The 8,972-nt window shown below is 36.0% G+C and overlaps 1 non-coding gene across 1 annotated transcript; it reads left to right on the forward strand.

Moving 5' to 3' along the window:
- Positions 1 to 2,354: 2,354 nt before the first annotated feature.
- Positions 2,355 to 8,639, forward strand: LOC126828895 (uncharacterized). Its single transcript, XR_008788829.1, has 4 exons — positions 2,355 to 2,511; positions 5,183 to 5,217; positions 6,046 to 6,160; positions 8,616 to 8,639. It is a non-coding gene; the product is annotated as an uncharacterized LOC126828895 (transcript).
- Positions 8,640 to 8,972: the final 333 nt, after the last annotated feature.

The raw sequence follows: 8,972 nt of genomic DNA on the forward strand, positions 1-8,972 counted from the left end.
TTTAATTTTAAATAGACGACTGTATAAATCCAAGCTGTACCCAAACCATCTGAGGGTCTGCAGAGTTGATTTTAAGCTGCAATAGGCAGATTTAGCTCTTGCATAATGTACATGTATGTTTAAGTAAATGAAGTATATACATGTAAGCGTATAATTACTGTTTTTAGTGTTGTGGTGATTTATGAAGCATTTATCCTTTCTATAAATAAACTAGTCATGTCTGTTGAAATCAATTTATTTGAAGCACAGTGTCGTGTCATGAGTACCAATAGTTTTGTTACTGGTAACTGTGACATGTTCATAGTCATTATAGTCCATCACATTAACGGTAATGCTGGGTGTAAAGAAAATTTTCAAGTGAAGTATCATCAGGGAAACATTTCACAATACTAACCAATACGAAACACACACATACTTCGGTACCGTATTATTAAGAAAAAATGACAGAATAATCATAAATAAAAATGAGTTGATTTGTGGAAAACTTACAACAAAAAATAAAGTAACTTAGTCCTATATACAATGTACATGTAAAGGGGTAGAATGTGATGGTCCATGTCTTGTGTAGTCCAGCTCTGAATGTAGGTCTCATTGCACTCACCTCTACGTCCAGGGAAGCTAGCATTGAATCAATGTCGAACGTAAACGACCGCCCCAGTCAATTTTACTGGGCAACTTTTTACTGCGAAACGGTCGCGTGTCAGTCCCTGTGAACGCCTGAACAATATAAATGAACATCTTAGTGAGAAAATAAGACCTTGCTTACCTCGCTAGAGTCAGTATGAGCGACACAACACGCTGTTAAAAAATACGTCTCCGTCTTCTAACCGACTTGGCAGACATCATTGAAAGGGTAACGCATAAATTTAAGAACTCGGCCATATAAGATGAAACGAAATTTAAGTAAGCCTGGTGCGAAAAAATTGGGATTTTTGAAAGAATTTGATTGTAAATTATTGTAATTTAGCTAGGCAAAGCAATAAATCACTGAAGATTCTCAATTTTTCAAAGATTTCATTTTTTTTTCTCCCAGGCTTACTTAAATTTCGTTTCATCTTATATGGCCGAGTTCTTAAATTTATGCCAAGTCGGTTAGAAGACGGAGACGTATTTTTTAACAGCGTGTTGTGTCGCTCATACTGACTCTAGCGAGGTAAGCAAGGTCTTATTTTCTCACTAAGATGTTCATTTATATTGTTCAGGCGTTCACAGGGACTGACACGCGACCGTTTCGCAGTAAAAAGTTGCCCAGTAAAATTGACTGGGGCGGTCGTTTACGTTCGACATTGATTCAATGCTAGCTTCCCTGGACGTAGAGGTGAGTGCAATGAGACCTACGTTCAGAGCTGGACTATGTCTTGTGCAATCTGATTCAAATACAGACATATATTTCGTTTCCTTTTTTTTTATGCTTTTGATGGCCGACACTACATGAAGATCTGACCAGTTGTACTAGAAGGTCACATCAGGGGTCGTACAAGGGTTTTTTGACCCTATGACGTTAGACATTGTTTAATTAATCAGCGTTGACGTTTCTAGTGGTTTACCCACAGTTTTGTGCATCCTACAACAAGAAGTCGCTGTAATAGATGGTTTCATTGGCTATATAATCCCTCACGCTATCCAGAACACAGGTTATATAACATTAACAATTCTTCCAGATACATGTACTAGTGTAGTACAGACAAAACAAAATTTTGAACTGTAAAAAACGAAACGAAATAGGACCTGTGTTTTAATCAGATTGATGTCTTGTGAGGCAAAGTTTATTGTAATAACTAATTGAGTGAAATGAAATGGTGGTTTAATTAATGTGCTACTTTTCTGTTCCGGCTGGGGCTAACGTAGGACCACTCTTATTTCAAATAGCAACTGTCAAGGATTTTTTAGGTTTCTTTTATGTGCACGACAATGTGTACACGGACCTCGGTTTTTGGTCTCATCCGAACGACTATACGTTGTTCTCTGGTCAGGCCCTCCGTGCCGCAGCACCACTGACCATTCTATCCGTGAAACCACGCCTCAAGTTTGTGGACTGACATGTTTTAAAAGGGGGGACTTTATCACCGCGTATTTCTAGGGGTTTAGAAATGTAATCAAAAACTTACTCTTCTATCAAGGGAAGAAAATACCAAAAACTTCAAAGAGAAAAAGTTATTCCATGGGCGCAGACATCTTTGAAATATCCTCTAAACTAAAATGTTCCACTTGTAATAAAATTACAAAGAAATAAATACAATTGATGAAAGAACCATAATTTTGCTAACACCAGTCTAAAATAATCTTTTGTTGACAAATTTTCTAATTTAAATAATAATTGTAGCAAGTTTTTGTCCAACGACCTTCAACTCTGACCTGACTAAAAATAATATCAACAAATCCTTCTCGTGACTGTGACCGTAGGTGCTTTGGGATCATCAAAAACTGCAATTAGTGAGGCGAATTTCAATTCTGCTAATTTTCTAACAGGTGTAAGACGTCAAGATGAATCCACCGAACTTAGTCCTAAAGGTAAATTTAATCATAAAGCTTCATTTGCAACGTATGCAGTAAAATTATTTATGCGTAAAAATTGAAAGACAGGAAATGAGGAAACGACAGATGTTCACAAGGGCGATGATATTCACACGGATGCTATTTATTATAATAATATATAAATTAATTATCGATAGATTCAATCAATTAGGTTATTTTTTACTGTATAATTTAGCACATTGAATAATAAAGTATAAGCTACTAAGTAAAATGCTAGTCTTTTGGAGAGGCCTACATCATGTTAATTGAAGGTGGTAGACTGAAATTAATTACATGGTTTTTTTTACATTACATTATTATTATCTCATATTATTAGAGTAATAAAGTTGGCCTACATGTCTATATAATTTACATAACACTGTGTCTTTTAAATTGCCTCAAGCATGCTCACTCGGTATTGAGACCACGCCACTACAAATGTATTAAGACCAAATCTCGATAGTCCCACAGGTGGTCTTAATAGAGGGATTTCACTGTAGTTCCACTGACTGTTCCAGTCCGTTCTTGACACTTTATTCAAGTAGAATTTTGAATTGAATCGTAAAATTCTACTTGAAATCAGATGTGCCAGATGCCTCGAGAAATAATTCCTTTTGGCACACAAAGAAGAATTACGGTGAAAAATAGAATATACAGACTCCAAAATAACGTTAAAACAGAGGTGGAGGTAAAGCAGTATTTTCAAATTGCAGTTTAAAAATAAACGGAAAAGCTTCATAAAGTTTTTAAATAATGCAAGTAATTATGTCAACATATCCTTTCCATAGTATAACACAAACCCAAATGTCATTGTTATGGTCTTGTTGTGTTGATAAATGCCTAATTAATAGTTTATATAACATTTAAGACGATCTTTTAGAGGCATTTAGTAACTGGATAGAGCAATAAACTATAACACATACTTATGGAAAAACAATTACTGATTTATTTGAAAACGTTGAGAGAATACTCTTCGAAACGTCGCCCAAATAAATCAGTAATTGTTCTTCCATAAGTATGTGTTATAGTTTATATAACATTTAAGACCTAAAGAAAGACCTGCAATAGGCAGATTTAGCTCATGCATCATGTATGTTTAATATGATTTAGCTCATGCATCATGTATGTTTAATTAAAATTTTACTAAATTTAAAACGTATCTTGAATCCAGATAATCTTGTGACTTGTCAATAACACTATGAGACCTCTCCATAAAATAGAGAGATTCCATTTTATTTCAATAATTCGCTTGTGCGTAGTGGTCTTTAGCAGTGAGAGGAAACCGGAAGACCTGGAGAAAACCCACGAGGTTGGACAGCCGACCCTACTCCTTGTCACGTACAACGGGGGAATAAAAACCATGTCACTTGACTTAATGACAGACACGCTAACCATTCGGCCATCCAATCCCCCTCTAAATAAAAAACGTGTTTGTTTCCTAAATCATTTTATCATGCAATTCAGTGTTCAATTACATAACAATATCATTTTTACCATTTTATAGTCTCTATCATCCAGAAAAAATATTCTACGATTATTAGTCTGGATGTGCTGTCAACATTTGAGAATAATAGGTCATTGGCTAGATTATCCAGTCTTTAACATTAACATAGACAAAAGTCTAAGGGAGGTAACTAGTCCTAAAACAAGATGTTGACGCCCATGAAATTATTTTATTGCATTGCCAGTTTAATATCTAACACTCTTATTTTTTTTTATTGTAAAATTTATCTCTTCATGGGCCATATATATGTTTTTTTAAAATTAATCCTAATTCGTTGTCACGATTCATGTTTGTTTATATTAATGCAAGAATTATGGGATTTTTGTTGGAAGGGGAACAACTCTTACTTGACTTAGCCAAAGATACTGGATAATTAACTACATTATAAACCAAACTCCTGATTACGCATGGGAATTTGACTTTTCATCAAATATTAACAACGGTCCCAGACCCTCCGTACGTTGACGACTAGGAGGTTCTGGTTTTACTCGTCTTTACCACAGTAGGATCTCGAAGAGTTGTTATATAACTTTTGTTTTGGTTAATGTGAGGGATTAGCCAATGAAACGGTCTGTTACGGCGAGTTCTTGGCGTGTGGTGCACAGCACTGTGGATACCCCACTAGAAACATCAACGCTGATTGGTCTGACGTCATAGGGTCAAAAGCCGCTTGTATGATCCCTGACTCGACCATCCACTACACCCAGTCAGATCTTCATGTAGTGTAGGCCATTGAAAGTATAAAGAAATGTAACGATATATAGATCTGTATTGTAATCAGATTGATGTTCAATTAGATAACAATATCATTTTAATGATGATAAATATACTGATGTCCAAAAGAAGGTATACACTGTGCATTTTGTGCCGCATCAACCAAAGTCGTTTTTCCATGGTATACGGTATTTGGGTAGAATGTCAATTTGTTTCACATTTTTATTTTGCTTAGAAATGTTAAGTTTGGACGCAAGAGACAAACTCAGTAATGCTTTATCAAATGTTTTTAATCTAAACAAAACTTAGTCATACTTTTAGTGTGTATACTTTCTTTTGGACATTAGTATATTTCCTGGACGTGATATAAATATTCACGCTGGAAGGATGTAAAGTTTTATTGTTAGTGGATATATTTTATTATATATATATATATTGTATTAATTTCAGGTGATTGTTTTCACACACTTTATATTATCCATGTGGTAAGATTCAACTTTTATTACAAATATGACTTTTATAACAAATATGACTTTATTACGAATGTGACTTTTATTACAAATACAACTTTCATTACACATATGACTTTTATTACAAATATGACTTTTATTCCAAATATGACTTTTATTACGTTTCATATGCGATATACATGTAGCACTGGCCTATTGACCAGAATGGCGTAGTTCGGTTTCTGGCGTGGGCCTGAGAAGAACAGTTAAAGTTGTTTGGATGGGACAAAGCACACTGTATGGTGTATGCACCTTCTTCAATCAATTAAGATCCCTGGGGGCAGGTTCAGCAGGCATCAGAAATTCCACGTGTTAAAATGAACAATTATGTATTGGTATCTGATAAAGGACAATCCAGACCGAAACACTATCCCATTAAACACAGAATCTGTTTTTATTGAGTTTGGGGAAGAAAAAGAAAGAGTTTAAGGTCCACTGGACACAAACTAGGTCATTTTGGGACTAACATATGGTTCAATTTTATTTCTATAATTCGCTTGCGCTTAGGGGTCTTTAGCAGTGGGAGGAAACTGGAGGACCCGGAGAAAACCCACGAGGTTGGTCAAATAAATAGATTCTATTGTTATGATAGTTATTATAAAAAAAAAGAATAGTAGGTCTCATGTTTAGTTAATAAAGAAGAAGATTGATCAGCTTTTAAAATTGATTAAATATTTACCTTAAATATTCCACTTGCCAAATCTTAGCACTTTTTCTCCTGTTAACAACTTGTATTGTTAAAATGAATTCATCATATTTGATCATTCAACTAACAATAACCACTGTTTTTTTATATTTTTTCAGGGCATCTCAGTCTCCAGTATTTCTACCTACATCCTATATTTATCTCAACGCGTTTGTTTTAGCGTTTGGTTTTATTGGTATTTTTAACCACGAATCAAGTGATGCCATTTTATTGGTGAGTTTAACGATGTTAAAGTTATTTTAAAGTAGCTAAGTCTCTAACTCAGTATCATCAAAAATCTTCGACGATGAAAACGCGAATTATTTGTCAATTTAAATCAACATTGGTGTTGTGATCTTACTGGGAACAGGTGGGCTTATGATATCCAATATTTAAGACAAAATAAACATTTTACCATTGGTACACGAATCGTGTACCATAATGCGTTTCAGCGTAATTTGTAATAAGGGACTCAAACTAAGAGGCTAGGTATATTTCACCAGTCATGTCAGACGGTGACACCATATTCTTTTCTATTGAGCATTCGCAATAAATACTACTGGTGTAGACTGGAATAACCAGACGCCAAATACCACCATCCAATTTGGACTCTTCGCGTATTTCGCCGAACATAACTAATTAGAAATTACAGTAGAAACAGAAACGACTGAATGAATGTAAATCAGTTTATATACATTCATATTACATTATTATACGCATTGCAACCCATTTGTGTCAATTTCTAGGTCCCAAATATTAGTGATTTAGCTCCTTTAAAGCCTGATGAAAAAATACTTCGGTTCTCAGTTAATCCTGCGTTGCATTGATTGTATCTTGTCAATATAGGAAATAACCCTATATTTAAGAATAATTGAATGAATCCAGATATGTGCCATAGTGCTAAATATTATAAAGTATATACAACCTAAATAAATGTTATTGTCTGTCGGGGATCACGTGGCTAAGTGGGTAAGACGCTAGCTCGCTAGCCTGGAGGTCGGGTGTTCGATCCCTGCATTGGCCGAGAAAGTTCATCCAGATTTTCCGGCGTGGTTCTCCCTTGTCAGTGATGCAGGACGGAGGGGCTGACAAGGAAAGCTGTCTAGTCGTTCGGATGGGCCGAAAAACCGAGGTCCCGTGTATACATTGGCGTGCCTGTAAAAGATCCCTTGGCAGTTGGAATTCGATATAAGAGTAGGCCGTAGTGCCGCTGTCCGGGCAAAATTTCCCTCATAGCACACTGTATGGCGTATGCCCGTCTTCATTAGCCCAGGTTAGGAGCAGAACAGTAGGACGTTAAACCCCATTTCATTTCATTTTCATTTCGTTATTGTCTGTCATAAATGATAAGGGGTGGGGGAGTTGAGGGGAATGATCGAATGGTTAGCATGCACGCGCTGTATCATAAAGTCTGTCATTGAATCAACTGACGTGGTACAAATGCACGCGCTAACCATTCGGCCACCCAGCCCCCCCTTTCCTCATAGGTGCAGAAAAGTAGACATTAGAATTCTGGTATAATTGATTACTCACCACTGCTGATGAAAGTAAACAGTTGTAAACCCAACTCTCACTGTCTAATCCAGACAGACCATTTTAAACTATAGTGGCAACCCAATAGTTTGTCATGATTCTCAATGAATTTTAAAGTAGCGAAGTCTCTAACTCAATATCATCAAAAATCTTCGACATTGAAAACACGAATTATTTGTCAATTCAAATCAACATTGGTCTTGTGATCTTACCGGGAAAAGATGGGCATCTGATATCCAATATTCAAGACAAAATAAACATTTTACCATTGGTACACGAATCGTGTACAATAATGCGTTACGGCGCCATTTGGAACAAGGGACGCAAAGAACGAGGCTAGACATATTCCACAAGTCATGTCAAAGGTTGACGCTATATTCTTATCTGGAGAGCATGCGCAATAAATACCATCGGTGTAGACTGGAATAACCAGACGCTAAAGGTTGTCATTTAATTGAGACTTTGGCGCATTTCGCCGAACATAACTGATTAGAAATTACAGTAAAAACAGAAACGATTGAATGTAAATCAGTTTACATACATTCCTATTACATTATTATATGCGTTCCGACCCATTTGTGTCAATTTCTAGGTCCCATATACATGTATTAGCGATTTAGCTCCTTTAACTATTTGCCAACAATGGTTTGAAACTTAACATTAATTACAGAAATTCCTGCTAGAACAGCACAACTACACGATTCTTGAGTTGTAATGATATGGTAATCGATAAACCACATTTCATTTTTTAAGGACATGAAATGAAATGAGGTTTAATGTCCTACTCTTCTGCTCCTATTGGGCTAATGAAGACAGGCATATGCCATTCAGTGTGCTTTGAGAGAAACTCCAACTGCCAAGGAATCTTTTGCGTATACACCAATGTATACACGAGTCCGAGGTTTTCCGTCCCATTCGAACAACTAGACAGCCGTTCTTGTCAGGCCCTCCGTTCTGCACCACTGACAAAGGGAAACCATGCCGGAAAATCCTGATGAACTTTATCGGCCAATGCATGGATCAAACACACGACCTCCAGGTTAGCGAGCCAACATCTTACCCACTTAGCCACTGTGGCTCCCTTTTTTTTTTTTTTTTTTTAAACAGAAAATGTTGAGAGTATTATTACTGCTATGGTGATTTATTTATATTTCAGTTTATCGTAGGATTGTTGATCAGTATCGTACAAGATATTATATTTCTAGGAATTTACGAACCACGCGGTCAAGCACTTAGTAGTAAGTACATACTATTTAATTACCATGAGTTATTTTATTAGAAATTGGCGTACATATAGTAGTAACTTCTAGAAGGTCACGTGAGCTTCATTCATTGATGACTTAGTGAACAGAGGTTTAGAATATACATAGCTACATCTAATATACATGTAGCTCATACACACATGGCACCACTACATCTAATATAGCTCATAGACACAAGACACCACTACATTTAATGTAGCCCATAGACACAAGACACCACTACATAGCTTATAGACACAAGACATCACTAC

Source organism: Patella vulgata, chromosome 7 (genome assembly GCF_932274485.2).
Source record: "Patella vulgata chromosome 7, xgPatVulg1.2, whole genome shotgun sequence".
Lineage (NCBI taxonomy): Eukaryota > Metazoa > Mollusca > Gastropoda > Patellidae > Patella > Patella vulgata.